General features: G+C 44.5%; 1 protein-coding gene across 1 annotated transcript in view; it reads left to right on the top strand.

The window, feature by feature from the left end:
* The first annotated feature begins 2,307 nt into the window (after positions 1–2,307).
* The window catches only part of C10H1orf21 (chromosome 10 C1orf21 homolog), a 246,360-nt gene continuing 226,828 nt past the window's right edge, over positions 2,308–21,839 (top strand). Inside the window, exon 1 of the mRNA XM_053606787.1 lies at positions 2,308–2,638. The gene's annotated coding sequence lies outside the window, so the exon portion shown is untranslated. The remainder of the gene's footprint in view (positions 2,639–21,839) is intronic.

Genomic DNA, 21,839 nt, shown 5'->3' with positions numbered 1-21,839 from the left:
AAGTGTTTTACATGCATTTCCACCTTGTTTTATTTTCCTTTTACTTTCACAATAAGCTTATGAGGTAGGGACTATTATTATCAATCCTATTTTATAGATGAGGAAAGAAAGAAGAAATTAGACAAGCTAAGCCCAAGCTAAGATTGGAGGATTGCAAGAGCAGCCTGGGCAACCTTGTCAGACCCTTGCTTCTACAAGAAAATTAAGTAAATAAAAAAAAAATGTTTAGCTGGGCGTGGCATGTGCCTGTAGTCCTAGTTACTCAGGAGGCTGAGCCAAGGATCACTTGGGCCCAGGAGTTGAAGGTTACAGTAAGCTATGATTGTGCCGCTGAATTCCAGCCTGGAACAGAGTGATGAGGCTCTCTTACAAAAACCAATTTTTTTTAAACAAAGGAAATTTAGGTCAGGTGCGGTGGCTTACACGTGTAATCCTAGCACTTTGAGAGGCCGAGGCATGTGGTTTGCCTGAGCTCACAGGTTGGAGATCAGCCTGAGTCAGAGCGATAAATCCTCTCCAAAAAAAGCAGCCAATAGTTGTGGCCAGAGCCTGTAGTCCCAGCTACTCAGGAGGGTGAGGCAAGAGAATCACTTTAGCTCAAGAGTTTGAGATTGCTAGGACGTGAGCTAGGACATCAAGGTACTCTACCAAGGGCAATAAAGTGAGACTTTGTCTCAAAAAAGAAATTTTTTTTAATTGAAAATAAAAGTCACCTAGGGGATGGTGGCTAACTGCTAGTGAGTGAAATCCCAATTTGTCTACTCTCTCTTAACCTCTCCTTTCCAAAAGGTTAAACTATTTCTAAAGAGAAATGAATTAGAATATGGATTTTTAAAAAACGGAACATAAGTTGATTTTCCTAGCTTCTGGAGAGATTGAGACAGGGAGGATCCCTGGAGCCCAGAAGTTTGAGGACAGCCTTGACAACATAGAAGAACCCATTCCTAAAATAAATAAGCAGAAAATAAACTACAAATTAAAAAATTAGATACTAGACTTTTGCATTGAAAAAGGGATGGAAAAAGGAAAAACCACCTTTCAAAAAAGACTGATTTCCTAGACATTAATGGGAGATTACTACCTCATTTCATTAAACTAAATTACAAATTTGCTTTTCAATTGTCTCATCACTGTCACAGCTCTGCTGAGTCCTTTTCCGTTTTCCAACTTCATGTGGGAAATCATTCGGTTTGTGTATAATCCGCAAAGCCCAGGAAGAATCTTTTGCCCCTATTGTTTTCTTGGGTGTTCTCACTCTGGAGGCCTGACATTCCTCGCGTGTCTCAGGCAATGAAGGAGCAGCGAAGCGCGGGGAAACCGCACAAAAGACATCCAAAGGCTATCAGCGCAGGAAGATCAATGAGGTGCCCACACCGAACACCCAATACGTCCAGGAAAAGGAGAAAAATCCCCTCTCCTGCAGGATGGGAAACGGGTTGGCCTTCCGTCCCCAAAGTGGAGGACAGACGCAGTGGTGGACGGCTATCTTTCTGGACCACCGACTACCCGGGACGCACCCAGCAGGCACAGCCTCAGCACTCTGGCCCCAGGAGAGGCCGGAGGGTGGGGAGCGGGAGCAGCGGCGAGAGGTCTCCGCCAGCAGCTCCGTCTCGTCCTTCCTCCCGGTGCTGCCTCCACAGAATCGCCGGTGCTTTCGTTCGTCTTGCAGGCACCACGGCTCCGCTGGGTGGACGCGGTTCGGTGGCGGGGTATGGCTGTGCCCACCCGTCCTGCCTGGCCTGGGAGAGGAGGACCGCGACGTGGGCCGAGGATGCCCAGCCTTCGCTCCGCTGCTTGCAGCCGGCACGTTCCCGCAGCTGGGTCCGGGGACTGGCCCGGATCTCCGGCAGAACTGCGCCCACCCGGCACTAGAGCAACCCTGCAGATCCCACGCCACTGCCAGAGTGACAGCCCGGGAAGGCCGGAGGCGACGCAGCTTTCCCGCCAGGGTCTTCCCTCCCGCTGGCCGGCCCGCGCTGGGGCGCGCGTGCACACACATGCGGACACACACACGCAGGCACGCAAGCACGCCCCCGCACTCCCCTCCCTGCCGCGGGAGCAGCCCCGAGCCCACCCGAGGCCCGGCCCACCCCTCCCGCGCTCCCTCCGCCCCTCCCTCCAGCACCGCTCCCCGGCGGCTCCCACAGGCCCCTCCCTCGGGGAGGGGAGCGGGACGAGCGCTGGAGCCAGGCGCGGGGAGGGACCGCGGTGGGGGAGTGTCTGGCTGCCCCCGCCCCTCGAGTGTGAGTGACTGGGCGAGGAGGTCTCCTCCCTCCCGCCTTCCCAGTCCCCGCCCTCGCTCGCTCCCCGCCAGCTCCTGCTTGCTCCCTGCCCACTCCCGGGGGACGCTCAGTGCCGCGGCCGCTGCGGCCGCCGCTTCTTTCACACTTTAGTTGGGAGCTGCGTGCCGCGCTCAGTTACGGGAGAGCTGGCCGCGCGCCGCCGCGTCCCGCACACTCGCAGGCCAGCCCGGCTTCGGGGTTTTCGGCATTTACTCCAAGCAGCGGGGCGGAGGGGAAGCCCCCGACACACTGTGGGCAAGAGGAGGAAGAGGAGGAGGGAGGAAGAAAAAAGGCGAGCAGCAAAGGGGCGGGGGGCGGGAGGCTCGCCACCTTCAGCCCCCCCGCGAGCGCCCAAGGTAAGCGTGAGCCATCGCCGGCTCTAGGGCGGGGGGCGTTGGCGGCGCAGCCCTCCCGGCTCGGCTCCCCCGGCGTCCCCGGGTGGGCACCGAGGGAGGCCTGCGGGGTGCCTGCCGCGCGGAAGGGATGGGAGCCGCGGTCCGGGCACTGCCGGCGCGGGGCCCGGGCCGGGGCTGCTGCAAGGGACGGAAGCTGGGGTGGGGAGCTGCAGGGGGCGTCTGCTGGCCGGGGTGGAGGGGCTAGGATGCGGTCGGGGCTGCTGACGACTTTCGTCACACTGAGGCCTGGGTGGCTGGTGTTAGACACCCCTCCCTTCCCACCCACACCCCCGCCGCCCTCAGCCTTCCTGCTCTGCTCTATCTAGCTTTGCCTGTAGCCCGTGTACTTTGCAGCCAGAGCTTGAAAGAAATAAACAAAATTTAAAATCCTTTGCTAAGTCTCCAAGTCCCCTCTCCCGCTCCGCCTGATTGATGTGTTTGTGTGCGTGGCGTGATCCTCGGGATTTCTGAAGTTTTGACCTTTTGGGGTGGCTTGTTTCATTGCACGTTTGCCCATCTCGGGGGTATTCGTGTCCCTGCGAGGCGGCCGGAGGGTGCTTGGTTATTGTACGCGGAACGAATTTCACTGCTCTCTGAAGGCAGTTCGCGAAGTGCCGCCGCGCCGGCCTTTGGTCTGCTGGTTAATGTCCTTCCCCATCATCCACCCTGCCCCCTCCCTCTACGGAGGCTTTTTTTTTTTTTTCTTCCCTCCACTTACTATTCGTATGTGAGGAGTCCTGGGCTGAAGGGCTCTCATCACCCATTCATTTCTCTTCCAAAGCTCTGAATGGCTCAGGCATGTTGGTAAGATTGGGGTGGCTTTCTTTGCTCCAAGAGTTGCTTGGTCAGAGATAAAAATATACACACACAAACCCGCATCCAGTCTCAGATGGGAAGCACCGTTTGAGAGAGAAGTAATCTGTTTCCAATAGGAAGTTGACTATCTATGAGGTATATTTCATCGTCTGTGGCTTAGAAAAATTGTTTTAAAATAGACAGTGCTTATGTTGTGTGTGATTGGAAGACAGACAGCCATAAGTTCGGTTATTGGAGCAACTCTGAAAGTGATACACGCTGGCTACCCGGAGCCCCAGTACAGACTCAGTACTGTGACTCAGATGTGGGAAAGAGGGCTGGCACACCATAGATTCCATGTAGTACTTTTTTTCGGGAGACTGTACTGACCCTTTGGGGAAAATGACAAGTTCATTACACAGGCAGATGAAATAAACACTTCCCTATTCTAGGGGATGGGCTCACCTTCTACCTAATGAGAATAACTTCTCAGTTTGATAGAATTGGGATTACCAGGATAGAAACCAACATGGGTGGAGTGGACCAGGCCTACTTGAGCTCTGTTACAAGGGGAGGGCAATGTTTCTGGAGGGTCTTTCAAGGCCAAAATGCTGAATTTGGGGTTCTCCCCATTTTCATACATCTAGAGGTGGGCTGTAGGATCACTAGAACATGTTCTGTGTTGGCTGTTTTGAAATGCAATTGTTGGACATGGAAATTCATTTGGACTGGATCACCTATTTTTGTTTTGCTACTTATAAAGTAGGAAGTGAAAATGTTGGGATGACAGAGTATATTTATAGGTGTTAAACCAATACTGGACTAGCACTTCACAGATCACAAATGCTTCCTTGAAATATGATGTCCCTTAATGTTTCCTGCTGTGCCAACCTAACTCTGAGAACAGCCCTGCAGGGCCACTAGGGAAGCAGCAAAGGCAATTGTGCCCAGCCCTGGGATGGATAAGCTGCCTGAGGGGGCGGGTGCTTTTCTTGTCTAGCATTATCTGATTTGGGACACATTTCCCAAGAAAAATGGCCTTGGGCCATAGAGAGGTCTCACATCCTCCAGTGTTAAAAGTTCATCCTAGAAGGACCCAGACATTCTAGCTTTGGCTGACTCAGTTTCACTCTGAGTTGAGAGAGCTGATAATTTTCTTTCCTTGGCTAATTTATCCCTTCCCAGCCCATATCACTTTATCATTTAACATGGATTTTGGGGAATTAGTAGGCCACTAACTGAGATGGTTTGATCTTCTTGAAAAATTACAGTGTATAAATACTATTTGTTATGACACTTAACAAGGAGGAAGGTGGTTTGAACCATTGTGAGTGTCATTTCCAGGTTGATGATGCCTCAGCCCCTGTGTTGGGTTTGTGACCAGGCAAGCTTTGAGTGTCATATCCTGAGTGACACTATGCAGCCCCCTTCTATCAGATATTTTTTGTTCAAAGAAGGAGAAAGGAAGGCTGGAAGAGGGAGTGTCATGACACGTCCCAACAGGGCTAGATAGGGCAGGGGACACCTTCCCAGAAGGTTACTGTGTGTGATGAAGTATCACCAGCTCCATGTAAACTCATCTGTATAACTTGTAGCCATATAAGGCTCCTTCAGTGGCTTCCACACTTGAGTACACAGGTCAGGAGGTTCTGTACCCTTCCAAGTTTCCTTCCAGCTCTGCTTGAAGAGTGGCTTGATACTAATTTTGGAGGAAGACTAGAAGACTAACAGAGAAATTGGTTAAACCTCACTGTCTTAGGATACTTTTTCTCTAGCTTTTAGGAATCAAATATAAGGGGGATTGCTTTGTGTGTCGTGTGTGTTTTCTTTCTTGCTGTTTTGCAGACATCTCAGAGTGTGGGCACTGCTTATTTTTGGTGGTTTCAACTGTTTAATTCTGGCCCTTCTCATGGGTGGAAAGAAATCCAAGCTCAGCAGAGAGTTTCTAGGGATAGTATGTTCATGTGGGTAGACTGTAGTCCTCCAGTAAGCCCTCTGAGCAGCACTGTGCTGGTCATCAGTCAGAAGTGAAGGTATAGTGGATCTGAGCCTGCCGTGCAGATTGACATGGAAATAATTTGTATGCAAAAATGGATTTGCCTCCAACTTTTAAGAATTATGTAAATCAGCTTATACATGTAGTAAATAGGAATTCACCCAGAGATATTAGATGGATCAGTCTTAGTTTCATAAAAATATGTCTCTCTTAAAAATACTATATTGGGGGCGACGCCTGTGGCTCAAGGAGTAGGGCGCCGGTCCCATATGCCGGAGGTGGCGGGTTCAAACCCAGCCCCGGCCAAAAACCACACAAAAAAAAAAAAAAAAAAAAAAGAAAAAAAAATACTATATTGGAAATGGATATAGTACAACCTCCCTCCTAGGTGAGGAGAGGATTCTATGATACGATGTAGGCGGGAGGACCCAACACAATGTACATAGTGGGTATTCAGATGTTCCACTGATCTTTTTTTGCTCAGCTTACTCTGTAAGATATTTATATTCTATTAATATGTCTTTGGCCAACAAGTGCCTGCATTTTTGTCCATTTCATGCATTGCTTGTCCTTTTTTAATCCTCAATTTTAAAAGTCTCCCAGCATGGTGCAAATAAAAGTTATGCTTAAGTTCTTGATAAGATAAAATATAAAAGGCAGATTGCAATAGACTGGTGTAAAGTATGGCTTAGAAAACTGTGAAAACAGGATTAGGGCTTGTGTGCAGGAAGAATTGCGATGGTGAAACTATATTTTAAAAAATGGTGATGGTTTTGACTTTCAGAGATCATAATTTAAGAGCTTATCTGAAGTGGCATGTGAATTATACATGTACATATTTTAAAGTAGGCAATCATTTAGCTTGGCTGTCTCAGTCCTGAAGATTTTATAAGTTATAGTTGCAACAAGAAACAACATGACATGCTGCGGTTATGCAATTGTGACAAGAGTGGTTGGAGGTAAACTGGGCTGGGATAAGCATAGAAACGATCACGATCACTTTTATACTGTGTTTCTGGAAGATGTATTCCCCAAGTTGTAGGCTGGTCACCTAATGTAAAGATTGCTTTCTCTCTACATTTCTGAAAGGAGATGCAACTTTTCCAATCTAAAATGGACACTGGGAAGATTAACTGACCCAGGTACTGGAAGGTTGGGCTGTCCAGGTCATCTCAGCAACCCCCTTAGCAGCCAACACTTTACCTTGCACTTGGAAGTCACTCCATGAGCGAGTCAATTGAATGGAATTTACCCCATTTGTTAAGATCTGTACTGTGTCAAAACCTCCTTGGAGAGGAGACTTAAGCTTTAATAAATTCCGTATGATAGTTTATGAAGAGCTCTGTATTATGCCTCATGTAGAATGTTAGAACATACTTGACTGGAAAATAAACGTACCACGCCTAGTATCCTCTCCAATTGCCAGAATTTCTAGTTAGGAGCATCTTGATTTGGAATATGTATAATTTCTCTTCTTTTTAAAAACAATTTCAGATTAATATAAGGGTACATATGATTAGGTAACACTGTTTGCATAAGTTTGTTAGGTAAAGTCCAATTGAAGTGGAGTCCTTCACCCAGGAGGTGTGCCATATACCCCTACATTGAGCTTACCACACCTCCTCCTTACCCCTCCCCCCTTCTTGAATTTAAATATGTTTTTCTCTCCTGTGGGAGTGCAATTGTTCATCTACTAGTTTCATGTTAGTACTGAGTACATTGGATGCTGGCTTTTCCATGCTTGTGATACTTTACTAAGGAGGATGTTCTCCACATCCTTCCAAGTAAATACGAAAGATGTAAATGTGATTCCTATATTTGATTGTAGCTGTGGTCTTCACCTTATTTGCCCGAGAGGCTCAGTGAATAACAAACAGTGCCTCATATTTAGAGAGCGCTTTGTGGTTTTCAGAGACCTTTCATGTACCCTGTCTAATCTGACATTAGGCTCCAGCCATAGCAATCAGGATTTTTCATACTGGAGTCCCCTCCAGAATGTGCCTGGATCAAGGACTGATAGAGAGGTCTCGGGGAGCTCAGGAAGCCCCACCTCAATTCATTGCTGCTATCTCTACCATAACTTTCAAAAAGGGAAGTTGAGAGCAGTCGTTTCTCTGAGCTCACTCAGGCTCCCAGCGCCCTGTGGCTCCTCCCCAAACCTATTCTCTCTCTCTCTCTCTCTGGCTGGCTTTTCCCTCTTTGTTCGCCTTCGCCAAATACTCCTTCACCTTCCTATTCTTTCTGAAGAGTTTTCATGTTTTTCTGTCCTACAGATTTTTATCCCTAAGCCCTCCTGCATCTTATCCCACCGTCTTATGTTTGCCTACAAGACTTCAGCTTTATGTGTCTGAATGAGCTTTTCAGGTATGGCATTTTAACCCTATCTCCAGAGCCACTTTCTCTCTGACTCTTCCCTCCCATATGCTCAATGCAAGAGTCCCAGCAGCTTCCTTCTGCCCTGGGGGCCCCTCTGCTGTCCTGTCCTGCCCACTTGCCTTCCTTATTTCTACCGCTCGCTCGTCAAGCCTTCAGATCTTCCAGCACGTACCTGCCTCTGCCTGTTTCCCAGGCTCCTGCCAGCTCAGCAGATGTGTTTATAGCATTCATGAATCAACATCCACATACTTCAGACCTTGTAGAAAAATTGAATTAGAGCACCCCCAAGTTGAGGGCTCTTTCTATCTTTGTTTTCATTTTTGATTCCACTATGCCATAGGTGCCGTTGACTTTTTAAGGCCCTTAAGCCATTTAATAATAATGAAGCGCTTTGCTTCTTCACTTCATGTAGCTATTACATCCTCCATTGGATAACAGATGAAGGAACTATCTTGAGGATTATTGTTATTTTTAAGGATTTCGACATCGTATCCTGAAAAGCACTTCGCAGGTTTCCATACTAGTACCCGTGAAAGGCTTTGCTGCACACCAAATTCAACTTGCTAATCACAGGAATAGAATAGGTTATTTAATTTCATCTTTATTACCTTTTTTCCTCTACTTTGGTTAAGTAAATGTTGGTTAAAGAAATATTACTATAGCCTGAACAGTTTTTTTTTTCTCATTTGTTACAGTTTCACTGCTCTCCATGAAAAGTTTTGTAAACTCATGGGACATATTTATGCCAAGCAAAGATTCGTTAGCTAACACCTCACATGGCTGATTTCCCCTTTAAGGTTGTAGCCTATTTTGACGCTATGAGCAGGGTCATAGGGGAAAAAAAAAGTAGTAAATTTAAGATTACTACTGGGAAAACATATTCCATTGACTCATTACATATAAATTTGGATTGTTTTTTTAGAAAACTGCACTTCAAAAGTAGATCCAGCTCTAGTTATGCAATATCCTGAGTGCTTCAGGGCTTTTGGAAGAAGGTGCGTGAAAGCAGAGCGGCTAGATGATGGTTTTAAAGTAAGAATCTCTTCCTTTGAGGGTAGTGGATATTGCAGTAGTTTCAGTTCAATGTTAAATTGCATGTTAGAATATACAGTAGAACCTCTGTAAGTTGACCACCCAAGGGACTGTCCTAAACTGGTTCCTCCTTGGAGGTGTTCAGTGGAAGGGACTAGGCCTCCTGTACTGATATGTACATGTGCTGCGTGTCCAGTCTATGAAAATTAGGTCACCTTAAGGAGGTGGCCAACCATGGAGGTTCTACTGTATTCCACTTCACTTGGTGACTTACGTTTTTCCCACCTGAACTGGGTGTGGTGGGGAATAAGGAGTTGTCACTAAAGTGTGGGGTCATTTTTCATACCCATCATCACAGATGGTATGTGGTTAGGGAAGCGCTCTCAATAACCCCCATGGATGGAGTATGTACCATAGCTTCTCTGAGCTTCTCTCCGAACCCCAAGTTCACAAGTAGGTGTGTACATGGTTGTTTACAGTATTGTAAAACCCCAACATTAACACTAGAGTGTTTTTTAAGAGACCATGGAGAGGCCAGGTGTAAAGAGGTGCTGCAGGCCTCCAGGCCGTAATTTGCAGAGAACTTTTCAAAGGCCCAGATCTTTAATGCTTGCCAAGCAGTGACTTCAGCAGTCCTATCTGAAAGTTCTGCCAAAAGCAATTTTCCTAAGATAATTTTGTAGTAGTTCTTATAATTAATAAGTTATAAAGGAATAAGAGCCATATATCTCATTATATGTTTCAGGCAGATACTATTTTGATGAAGGAAGAGAGAATCCAGGAGTGTCAGTGAGTTCCTTCATGTTTGCTGAAAATTCAGATGTTCTGGTTTCTGTGCCAGGAATCTATGACCATCTAGCTACAACTCCCCAAACAAATCTTATGCTTAACCTCCGTGGTCTCCCCAGGATCCACACCCACCTTACCTTGGCACCTCCTTTTTCCCCTTCTGCTGTTTCTCTTGCAATCCCAGCCATTTCTCAAATCTCTTTTCAAATCTCACCTCTTCCAAAGAGCCCTTTCCCTGTCATAACAGTGGTTTCTTCCTCACCTTCCATGAACTCCTGTAATACGTATTTTAAGCCTAGTTTCCTTCTTTATTAATTTTTAGTTTCATTTATGTATTTTTTTGTCCCCAGTCAAATATGAGCCCTTTTATCATGCATGACCACTAGACCTGAAGAGCAGACTCTGCTGAGTAAGTGGCTATTGGTTGATGGACAGCTGGTTATTGACGTGGGGCTTGGAATTTCTATGAAGACCTCTCTCCTGTTTAAAACTCTTTTTAACCAAGTGAGAGAGTATAGTTAGAATGGGGGAAGATAATGGGAATTTCTGAATTCCCTTGTCGGTCAAGGTGAAGGCACCTAATCTTCATTATTCACTGAAGTAATTTATTGAACAAACATTTACTTTGTGGATGACGTTTTGTGTCCTCTCAGTGCTGGGCACTGGAGAGATGCTGGAGATGGAGAGATATAAAGGCCTGGCCCAGCCTTTGTGGAGTTTTCAGACAAACGGGGGAAATGACATGCGAACATGATATGTGGTGAAAAAACAAAGGTGCTTTGGGAGTTGCGATAAGGGAGCACCCAGCTCTGGCTAGTGGAAGCCAGATCCTACACCGCCTTTTCCGTGGGGCAGCCCTGGCTTATTCCCACTGTCCAGCTTAGTTAATAATAGCACCTTCTTTATTCTCAAAGGGTCCCAGTTTGGACAATAAGTGAGAGTAGGCCAACATAGAAGCCATAAAAGGTTTCACAAAATAGCTTCAAAGGGAGCTATTTGAAATGACAATTGAAAGCTACACAGTCCTTTAGGGCACAGGTTACATTGCTAAAACTATTGAGGAACTAACACTGGTTCACTAACTTTTAATTTTTCTCATTTTACCACGGACTCATAGACTACTTCCCAGGCTGGCATTTGGGGATAAAGGGAGTTGGGGAAGATAGAAGACAAAGTAAGGCATTTCAGGAAGAGGCCAAGCAATGATGTGGAGCCACGTGGTTGTGAGTTGATATGACTGGACTTTTCACATGTGATGGAAAATGATCAGAAGTGAGGCTGATGAACTATAAAAATCCTATTAGGTCATGCTGAGAGTTTGGATTTTTGCCCAAATTATAAGCAATGGAAGGCATTGAAAGATTATGAAGAGGGAAGAGACATAATTTGCATAATAGCTGGTTCTTTCTTTTTTTTTGTTTTTGTTTTTGCAGTTTTTGGCCGGGGCCGGGTTTGAACCCACCACCTCCAGTATATGGAGCCTGCGCCCTACTCTTTTGAGCCACAGGCACCGTCCAATAGCTGGTTCTTTCCTAAGTGTAGATAGACTGGAGGGGACAGAAATAAGCAGAGCAAGTGAACTCTACTACCAGCTTGGTGGGAGATGCTGAAAGCTGAGCTAGTGCCTGAACATTGAGAGAGAGGACAGAGAAGAGGATTTAGGAAACAGAATTGATATAACTCAGTGACAACTGTACGTAGAGTGTGATGAAGCAGGTAGAGTAAAGGATAACTGCAGATTTTCTGGATGGGTCATAACTCACTGAGGTAGGGAATCCAGGCATTGGGGGCAAGGACAGTTAACTGGGTTTGAAATAGGTTGAGTTTTAGGTGTGCGTATTGTATTAGATGGAGATAGCTAATAAGTAATTGAAAAACTCTGTTCTGGAATTCAGAAGAGAGGTTTGGGATAGCATTATGAGTTTGATCTCAGCTCAGTCATCATTTTCTCAGGGAATCATTCTCTAATTTCCAAGATGGGGTCAAATCTCTCCCATCTGCCCTCTTACTGCACCACGCACCTCCTCGCCTGTGTGTACTTGCCTATATTAGAATTGCACATTCATTTTTGAGATTCTTTCAGAAATGTTAACTCTCCCCAACTGTAAGGTCAAGGAGGGCAAGACTATCTGTTTTAGGTCCTCTTGTTTTGAAAGAACACCTACCATAGAACAGGGGTCTGGCACTTATTGGTTAAATGGATGCACGAGTCAGTGAATGGAATAGAGTGTTCGTAAACAGGGTAGTTGAAGCTGTTGTGTTTAGACATGACCTTGCCCGATGAAAGTATGTACAAGAAGAAAACGGAACAGTGGGGTCTGGGGAACCCCACCCTTTCAGAGGTGTGCTGGCAAAGGCTGGTGAAAGAGACTCAAAGAGGCAGGAAGCACCAAACATTGGCACATTGTCAGGATTGTTGCACGAAAAAATAAAATAATACTGAAGAGTCTCTCTCAGGATTCTTCTTGTCTGCTATTAAATAGAGATGGGGATATTTACCTTATGGGAGGCTATCCACATGTTTCCTCTCTGTTAAAAAACTCTGTTTGGCTACTTAGCATGGCAGTATTATAGTATTAGCTTACCCCGCACGCACTGTTTAGCGTTTTATCACTTTGTTAGTTTTGTATGTTTGGAATCTGAGTTTAGCTGTATGTAATTTATGCCAGCACCCAATGTAGCAAAAATTTGGAGCTGCGTTTTGGGAGGATGATGAAACAGCACAGCGTGTAATCGTTGTGAATTTACGAGTGTGCCTATCGATTTCTAAAGTGATAAAAATACATAGATAGTCTTTTAGATTTCACCAGGTGAATAGCCATCGACACAGTAAGGACACGTTAAGTTACAACAACAGACAGCTAATTGTCTGATTCCAGAAGTGGAAGCTGACAAGCAATGTCTGCAAGGTTTGTAGTATCAATAGGGAAGCTTATTGCAAAGTATGATTGTCACTCATTCTCAGGCTCCACTGGGAGACTCAAGGGAGAGGTGGGCGGGGGTGCATAGGGTAGTGGGGAGAATGTGGGCTTTGGATTCAGCAGAGTCTATCCAGTTCTACCACCTCCTAACTCTAGCTGCGTGGTCTTGAAAACAAAGGCAATAATTGACAGCAGTGATGATAAAAGATAAGATATATTGAGCAATTACTCTGTGGCCAGGTACTGTGCTCTGTACATTATATGCGTTATTTCTTTAACTCTTTGAGGAACAAACTGCTGCTGTTTCTGCTTTATAGACAGGAAGGAATCTTGACATGGTCTCCTAGCTAATAAGTGGTGGTGCTGAAACTGGAATCCAGGCTCTCCTACTCTCAAATCAGGCTTTCCATGTTCAACTCCTGACCGATTCTGTCTCCTCTCAGTGACCCGATTTTTACTTTTCCTCATCTACTTCTTCTTTTTGAAACAAATCACATCGTATCATCTCTTCTCTAAATAGTGTACATCAGTGATCCTCAACCTTTTTGGCACCAAGGATTGGTTTCATGGAAGACAATTTTTCCATGGACTGGGGGATGGAAAAGATGGTTTCTGGATCATTCAAGCAGATTATATTTAGTGTGCACTTTATTTCTATTATTATTACATTGTAATATATAATGAAGTAATTATGTTACTCACATAATGCAGAAACATTGGGAGCCCAGAGCTTGTTTTTCTGCAACAGATGAAGCCCCCTCACCTCCTACTGTGCGGTCTGGTTCCTAACAGGGCGCAGACTGGTACCGGTTTGTGGTCCTGGGGATGTGGAGTGCAGCTATAGATTATACGTGTAGATTATGCAGTCGAGATCCCATCTCATAACAACGGGGATATGCTGTTAGAAATGTGCCAGTAGGTAATGTCATCATGGTGCACACATCATAAAATGTACTTGAACAAATCTAGATGGTGTTGCCTACTGCGTGCCTAAGCTATATGATATGACCTGTTGCTCCTATGCTAAAACCAAGAAGCATGTTACTGTACTGAATACTCTGGGCAATTGTAACATGGTGGGGTTTGTGTATCTAAACATATCTATGCCTAGAAATAGTACAGTAAAAAATATGGCATAAAAGATGTAAAATTTTGTTCTAGAGTATCTTGTTAAGAACTTCAAGTGCTGTTACTCTGTCCCTTTGCTCAATGGAGTCCTGTCTTACCTGCTCTTTACTGCCATAACAGACCTACTAAAACTGGGCAATTTATAAAGAACACAAATTTATTTCTCAAGGTTCTGGAGGTTGGGAAGCCCATGGTCAAGGTGCCAGCAGATTTAGTGTCTTGTAAAGGCGTGGTTTCCATTTCCAGGGTAGCTCTTGTGCTGCATCCTCTAGAGGAGAAAGAAGAGCCAAGAGAAAGCAAGAGAGGAGAGCTGACCTGCCCTTTTACACTGGCACCAACCCATGAGGGTGGAACTCTCATGGCCTCATCAGCTCTTAAAGGTCCCACCTCTTGATACTATGACAATGCCAGTTACATTTCAACCTGAGTCTGAAGGGACAGGCATTCAAACCACAGCAGGGCTCATCCCAGAAAGTTAACATTTATACTCTTAAAATTTCAGAGACTGGGGCTGGGCACTGTGGCTCATGCCTGTAATCCCAGCACTTTGGGAGGCCGAGGTGAGTGGATTGCCTGAGCTCAGGAGTTGGAGACCAGCCTGAGCAAGAGCAAGACCTTGTCTCTAGAAGTAGCTGGGCACCATGGTGGGCCTCTGTAATCCCAGCTACTCGGGAGGCTGAGGCAAGAGAATCTCTTGAGCCTAAGAGTATGAGGTTGCCGTGAATTGTGATGCCATGGTGACAAAGTGAGACTCTTTCTCAAAAAATTTTTCAGAGACAGAAATCCCGTGGCAGTTCTTCAGGATAGTTGAGTGAATTTTGACATCAGTTTTAAGGTTGCTTCTCTTTAGTACCATAAGCAGTGGTACTAATACCAGCACTAAACACCATCCCCCCATGACATATTTTTCATAGATTTGCTGGCCTTAGAAAATTTGGTTGACTGGGAAGAAGAAAACCTACCTAGGTTTCTGTTTGTTTGTTTGTTTTTCCCCTGATATGAAGTTTCCCCAGTTTTCCATCCTTAAAATTACCCTGAACTCCAAAAGCTCTCTTTGCCTATGAAAAGCCTTTTCAGACCATTTTTCCTTCTTGCATTAAAATTGCACAGGGTGCAATGCACCCCCTTTAAAATAGGCAGGGTGCAGTGGCTCACACCTCTAATCCTAGCACTCTGGGAGGTGAAGGCAGGTGAATTGCCAGAGTTTAGGAGTTCACCTTTAGGTGAAGGCAGGTGAATTGCCAGAGTTGAGCAAGAGCAAGACCTAAAAATAGCCAGGTGTTGTGCTGGGCACCTGTGGTTCCAGCTACTCAGGAGGCTGAGGCAAGAGGATTGCTTGAACCCAAGAATTTGAGGTTGCTGTGAGCTGTGACACCATGACACTTTACCTTGGGGCCGAAGGGTAAGATTCCGTCTCAAAAAAAAAAAGACTACGGGTGTCTATTTTTCCAACTTGTCAAAATTTAAATATTTTTTATTTTTTTCTGGATTCATCAGAGATTACCTTATATATCATATCCCAAAGTGAAACTTACTCATCGGTGTTTTATCTGAAACATTATTTGGCATGTTTTTGTCAGAACCAGCACTAATTTTTTTCCTATGCTTTGAAGTTATATCATGTTTTATCTTCACAATTGCCCCATTCCACTGGTGTTTTCACTAGAGAATGCAGTTGATGAGGGCATAAGGGTGGGAAGGAGTATTTATGAGTATTTGGTCACTAGGGAGTCTGGTGTCCTCAGGAATTATGACTTCCCAAAGTTATGTGGAAATTACAGCAGAGTTGCTTGGAATCCCTTCCTCTTTAGAAAGGTGCATCTCTACCAGACCTCAGACTATACTACAAATCGATAGTGATCAAAACAGCATGGTACTGGCACAAAAACAGAGAAGTAGATGTCTGGAACAGAATAGAGAACGAAGAGATGAACCCAGCTACTTACCGTTATTTAATCTTTGACAAGCCAATTAAAACCATTCAGTGGGGAAAAGATTCCCTATTTAACAAATGGTGCTGGGTGAACTGGCTGGCAACCTGCAGAAGACTGAAACTGGACCCACACCTTTCACCATTAACTAAGATAGACTCTCACTGGATTAAAGATTTAAACTTAAGACATGAAACTATAAAAATACTAGAGGAGAGTGCAGGGAAAACCCTTGAAGAAATCGGTCTGGGCGAGTATTTTATGAGGAGGACTCCTGAGGCAATTGAAGCAGTATCAAAAATACACTACTGGGACCTGGTCAAACTAAAAAGCTTCTGCACAGCCAAGAACACAGTAAGTAAAGCAAGCAAACAGCCCTCAGAATGGGAGAAGATATTTGCAGGTTATGTCTCCGACAAAGGTTTAATAACCAGAATCCACAGAGAACTCAAACGCATTAGCAAGAATAGAACAAGGGATCCCATCGCAGGCTGGGCAAGGGATTTGAAGAGAAACTTGCTGAAGAAGACAGGTGCGTGGCCTTCAGACATATGAAAAAATGCTCATCATCTTTTTTTTTTTTTTTTTTGTGGTTTTTTTGGCTGGGGCTGGGTTTGAACCTGCCACCTCCGGCATATGGGACCGGCGCCCTACTCCTTGAGCCACAGGCGCCACCCAAAATGCTCATCATCTTTAATCATCAGAGAAATGCAAATCAAAACTACTTTGAGATATCATCTAACTCCAGTGAGACTAGCCTATATCACAAAATCCCAAGACCAGAGATGTTGGTGCGGATGTGGAGAAAAGGGAACACTTTTGCCCTGCTGGTGGGAATGCAAATTAATACATTCCTTTTGGAAAAAGATACAGAGAACACTTAGAGATCTAAAAATAGATCTGCCATTCAATCCTGTAATCCCTCTACTGGGCATATACCCAGAAGACCAAAAATCACATCATAACAAAGATATTTGTACCAGAATGTTTATTGCAGCCCAATTCATAATTGCTAAGTCATGGAAAAAGCCCAAGTGCCCATCGATCCACGAATGGATTAATAAATTGTGGTATATGTACACCATGGGATATTATACAGCCTTAAAGAAAGATGGAAACTTTACCTCTTTCATGTTTACATGGACGGAGCTGGAACATATTCTTCTTAGTAAAGTATCTCAAGAATGGAAGAAAAAGTACCCAATGTACTCAGCCCTACTATGAAACTAATTTAGGGTTTTCACATGAAAGCTATAACCCAGTTACAACCTAAGAATAGAGGGAAGGGGGAAAGGGAGGAGAGGGTGGGAGGAGGTGGGTAGAGGGAAGGGGATTGGTGGGATTACACCAGCGCTGCATCTTACAAGGGTATATGTGAAACTTGGTAAATGTGGAATGTAAGTGTCTTGGCACAGTAACTGAGAGAATGCCAGGAAGGCTATGTTAACCAGTGTGATGAAAGTGTGTCAAACGGTCTGTGAAGCTAGTGAATGATGCCCCATGATCATATCAATGTACACAGCTATGATTTAATAAAAAAAAAAAGAAAGGTGCATCTCCAGTGTCAGAGCTGACAAAAGCTCCTGAAGTTACTCAGCCTCTTTCCCTGGGGCCTTTTAGACTTGCTGTTTCAAGGGACTGAAGTGGGAAAAAATTTACTTCTATCAAAATGAGAAGGTCAGTGTAAGAATGAAGATGGAATGCTCTGGGTATTCTCTGTAGGTGCCTGTGCCTTTTCAAGCCCTAGGCGGATGGTTTATATAATGGTATTTCCTTCTATTTTCATAATATTTGAGTCCCTACTAACTTTGCTTTAGATTCAAATGTCAGGATAAATACTTTCTTTTAATGTAATCTCAAGCGAGAGTTTCATGATGTTCTATACGAAGAGAAAACCTTTTACTTGGGTTTTGATTTTTCATTAAAAAAAAAAAAAAATCATCTAGCCGGGTGTTGTGGCGGGCGCCTGTAGTCCCAGCTACTCGGGAGGCTGAGGCAGGAGAATCGCCTAAGCCCAGGAGTTGGAGGTTGCTGTGAGCTGTGTGACGCCACGGCACTCTACCGAGGGCAATAAAGTGAAACTCTGTCTCTACAAAAAAAAAAAAAAAAAATCATCAGGTTCGGCCCTTGTAGCTCAGTGGTTAGGGCGCCAGCCACATACACCAGGGCTGGCAGGTTTGAACCTGGCCCAGGCCAGCTGAACAACAATGACAACTGCAACAAAAAAATAGCCGGGCATTGTGGCAGGCGTCTGTAGTCCCAGATACTTGGGAGGCTGAGGCAAGAGAATTGTTTAAGTCCAAGAGTTTGAGGTTGCTTTGAGCTGTGATGCCATGGCACTCTACCAAGGGCAACATAGTGAAACTCTGTCTAAAAAAAAAAAAAAATCATGTGTCAGACTAGCCTATTTGAAAATGAACTAAATATAATCAAATAAACTCCTGGGATTACCAAGGAAGTAAAATAAATATATTCAGAAATGAAATGTGTGTGAGTTCATCTTGGTTTTCTGATACATGGTTAGATCATATAATAATGATATGGGGAGGTCTTAAGTGTTGTCAGCCACTAAGGTGGGATTAGAGTGAGGGTGAAGGAGTAATGTCTTTCTTTTCTTTTCTTTTTTTTTTTTTTGAGACAGAGTCTCAGTTTATTGCCCTCGGTAGAGTGCTGTGATGTTATAGCTCACAGCAACCTCCTGCTCTTGGGCTTTGGAGATTCTCTTGCTTCAGCCTCCCGAGTAGCTGGGACCACAGGCGCACGCCACAATTCCTGGCTATTTTTGTTGCAGTTTGGTGGGGCCTGGGTTCGAACCTGCCACTCTCGGTATGTGGGGCTGGCGCCCTGCTCACTGAGCTACAGATACTGCCCGGAGTAATGTCCTTTTTAGAAAAAGAGAACAAACACTGATATTTATGATCAAATGGTGTTCTTTGACAAATAAACTTTAGATTCTCATTTGTGGCAGGTTGTTAGATGACCTAGAGGATCAGAGCTGTAAAGGAGATTAGGCTGGGTTAACACACCCTGTCTTCTCCATACAGTCTGAAGACAACCTTGTAATTTACAGAAGTGCATTCTGAATATACAGGCATTTCCTGATTGCTCCTTTAAAGGCCCATTCAGGAAGGACTTGAGCCTCACTCTGTGGCATGGTGCTGTAACAGACCAGCTGCATGGTAAGGGAAACTTGCAAAGGCCGCCGGTCTAAATGTGGATGCATTTTTCAGAGTAAGAGTTTTTTTTCCCCCCTCTTTTTCACACTGCCCTCCACCCTAACTTCTCGAAGGAATTGAGTCTTTGGTGTGAAACTAACTATGGCTGTAACATTTTATGTACCTCAAATGAGTGGAAAAAATTAAATAGGGACCTAAAGGGTATGTCCCCAAAATTGAATGAATATACAACTCCATCTGTCTGGTAACATTTAAGATGAAAACTCAGAAAATCTCTCAGGTGAGATTTTCTTTCTAAGCTAAACAAAACCTAACCCCACTGGTAACATCCTGAGTTCTGCCTCACCCATTTAGCGCGGAGTGTGCGTCTGTTAAACAAGATGAGCCCATGCAGATTTGGAGACCCACAAACACCTTTTTTCCCCCAAAGGAAATAAAATGCATCGTAGGGGGTTATTTTGATCACGCTAATAAATCTCTTACCTGCTTATGTTTGAAGCATGATGCCTTTTGCAGGGCCTGGGGAAAAGAGGGGACAGGATTAGGGGCATTTGAAGAAATGTACCAGGTGTCTAGCAAATTATTCATGGCTATTGAGATGAACATTGTATTTGACATTGCTGTTTACCCTTTTTAAAAAAATCAAGTATGAAGAACTCTAAAATAAAAATGATATATCTTTTGCACTGATGGGAGTCATGATAAAAAAGGAAACGGTTTGCGGAGGACCCGTGGTCCGGCTTTGCAGATTTTTTTTTTTTTTTGAGACACAGCCTCAAGCTGTCATGCTTGGTAGAGTGCCGCGGCATCACAGCTCACAGCAACCTCAAACTCCTGGGCTTAAGCGATTCTTCTGCCTCTGCCTCCCAAGCAGCTGGGACCACATACCCTCGCCACAACACCCGGCTATTTTTTGGTTGCAGCCCGTCGTTGTTTGGCGGGCCTGGGATTCGAACCCGCCACCTAAGGTGTATCTGGCTGGCGCCTTAGCCGCTTGAGCTACAGGCGCCAAGCTGGGCTTTGCAGATTTTGTAGATTTCATTGTTGATGGGCTAAAGGCTGTTGGGTGAGGGAAGGAGCCACAGCCTTCCACTCTGGAGGTTTAGAAACCTCACTTGTGGGTCGTGAGGAGCCTGGCTTCTCATTTTTGCTCATTAACCCAGTCCCTAACTTTGTTACCTGAGATGATCGACGCAAGGTTGAGCAGTTAGGGAATTAATATGATCGACACAAGGCTGAGCAGTTGGGGAATTAATAACTCGGTAATACTGAGATTAGGCAGCTAAGAAGGAGAAAAGTGTCCTACATCAAAATTGTGGCAATTTAGTATTTCCTTGCTGAGTAGGTAGATGACTCAATACACTTGGTAAAACATTAAAATTGCTCTATTGAAGCTGGAACACGTTAAGTGTTAATATTGTTACATCACAGTGGGGAATGGCTGATTTTTGTGGAGGGTGGTTTATTTGCAAATCGAACTGAAACATTACTTTTCATTAAATAGACAGCTGAATAACAGACAAGGTGAGTGAATTTATTTGCAGTCGCAGACCATGGTGGAGGGTTTGTGTTTTTTGGCAAACCCTGTCCTGGAAGAAACTTTTGTGTCCCATCCTATTTGTGGGAACTCACTGCTCTACTGAACGTTTTATTGCCTTGATTTTTTTTTTTTATTCATCATTCATTATTTTGACTCCAGATCAACAAGGGGTTATTATTTGGGTCACTTGCTAGGACTTGGATTTTTGCTAAATTGAACTATACGTTATAATGTTTATCATCAAGGAGGAATTTTTATCTGTGTTAGGTATTGAGAAGTATTGGAGAATGGCACTGAACTCCTGCTAACTGGATAGAGTGTGAAAACAGGTTCTCTAAAGGCTTTACCGCCCTTTGGGGATAGCCTGACATTTGAAAAAGCATTTGTGAGGCTGGTCAGGTTTCACGGCTTTTTCTCTTGGACCCCAATCTGATGAAGTCTCCTGCATAACAAAAATGGAAAATGAGGGTGTTTTTATTTAATCCTGACAATGCTCCATCAGAAGATTTTAGGACCAAGCCTGCGCCTTCATCACATGGCTTATTCTTGCAGTGACCTAGTGGGTTTAGATGTCAGCATTCTTTCTATAAAAGAATACTGAATTATTTTAGCCGAGAAGGTGAAACATGTGGGTAGTTTCCAACACTTCCATTTCCTATTCGGCACTTTTTCAAATTCTTACTTAATTTTCAAAGAAAATTTCCTCCAGCATGTCCTAATAGTGTTGGGATGACCTCAGTGGGCTAACTGGAATGGGAGCATGCTATGGCTTCTTCTTGGTCCAGATAAGTCACAGCTGTTGTACTTTGCATGGACATGGTTCTTCTGTTGGAGTTGACTCTGATCTTTACTTTTTATAGAAAGAAATCATCTCATAATATTGGGGAGGAAGTCAATGAAAGGAGACCGTGATGGAAGGTTTGTGGGGTGTGGAATGGGAACATGGGCTTGGGGGCAGGGAGGAGAAGGCTGTGGATTTTTAACAGAAGTCCCCTTTCTGGTGTCCTACTGGAATAAAGGGATCCATAAAGGGTCTCGTTGAATTAAAACAGGAAGAAGAAGAAGAAAGTCATCTTCACCAAAATAATATAACTCTTGGTTATGAATGACTAGCTTTTTACAGAATGCCAGTCAACTCCTGGGCTACTTGCCCCACTGCACCTCTGCAGCTCATCTGCCACCTCCCTCAATGCCTTGTTTTTCATGCCGTCTTCAGGGCTTCTGGGAATTCATTGTTTCATTTTCCTTGTCTGTGAGCTACTGCGTAGTCTCTGACTGTTCTAGGCTGTGCCCCCCCCCCCCCCCGTTGGCATTGCTCTCTTTCTGTAGCAGCTCTGCAGAGTAGCTACCAACATTTGTATAAATCTGTATAATGGCAGGGAAAGACATACAGCAAGATAAGGATAAAGTGTGAAAAATTGGCAAACTTATGAGAAATAAAAGTGATATATTGGACATGCTCTGTGGAGAAGAAAGTG

Source organism: Nycticebus coucang, chromosome 10 (assembly GCF_027406575.1).
Source record: "Nycticebus coucang isolate mNycCou1 chromosome 10, mNycCou1.pri, whole genome shotgun sequence".
Taxonomy (NCBI): domain Eukaryota; kingdom Metazoa; phylum Chordata; class Mammalia; order Primates; family Lorisidae; genus Nycticebus; species Nycticebus coucang.
The sequence above is the reverse complement of the archived record's forward strand: the minus strand, read 5'-3'. Positions and strand labels throughout refer to the sequence as shown.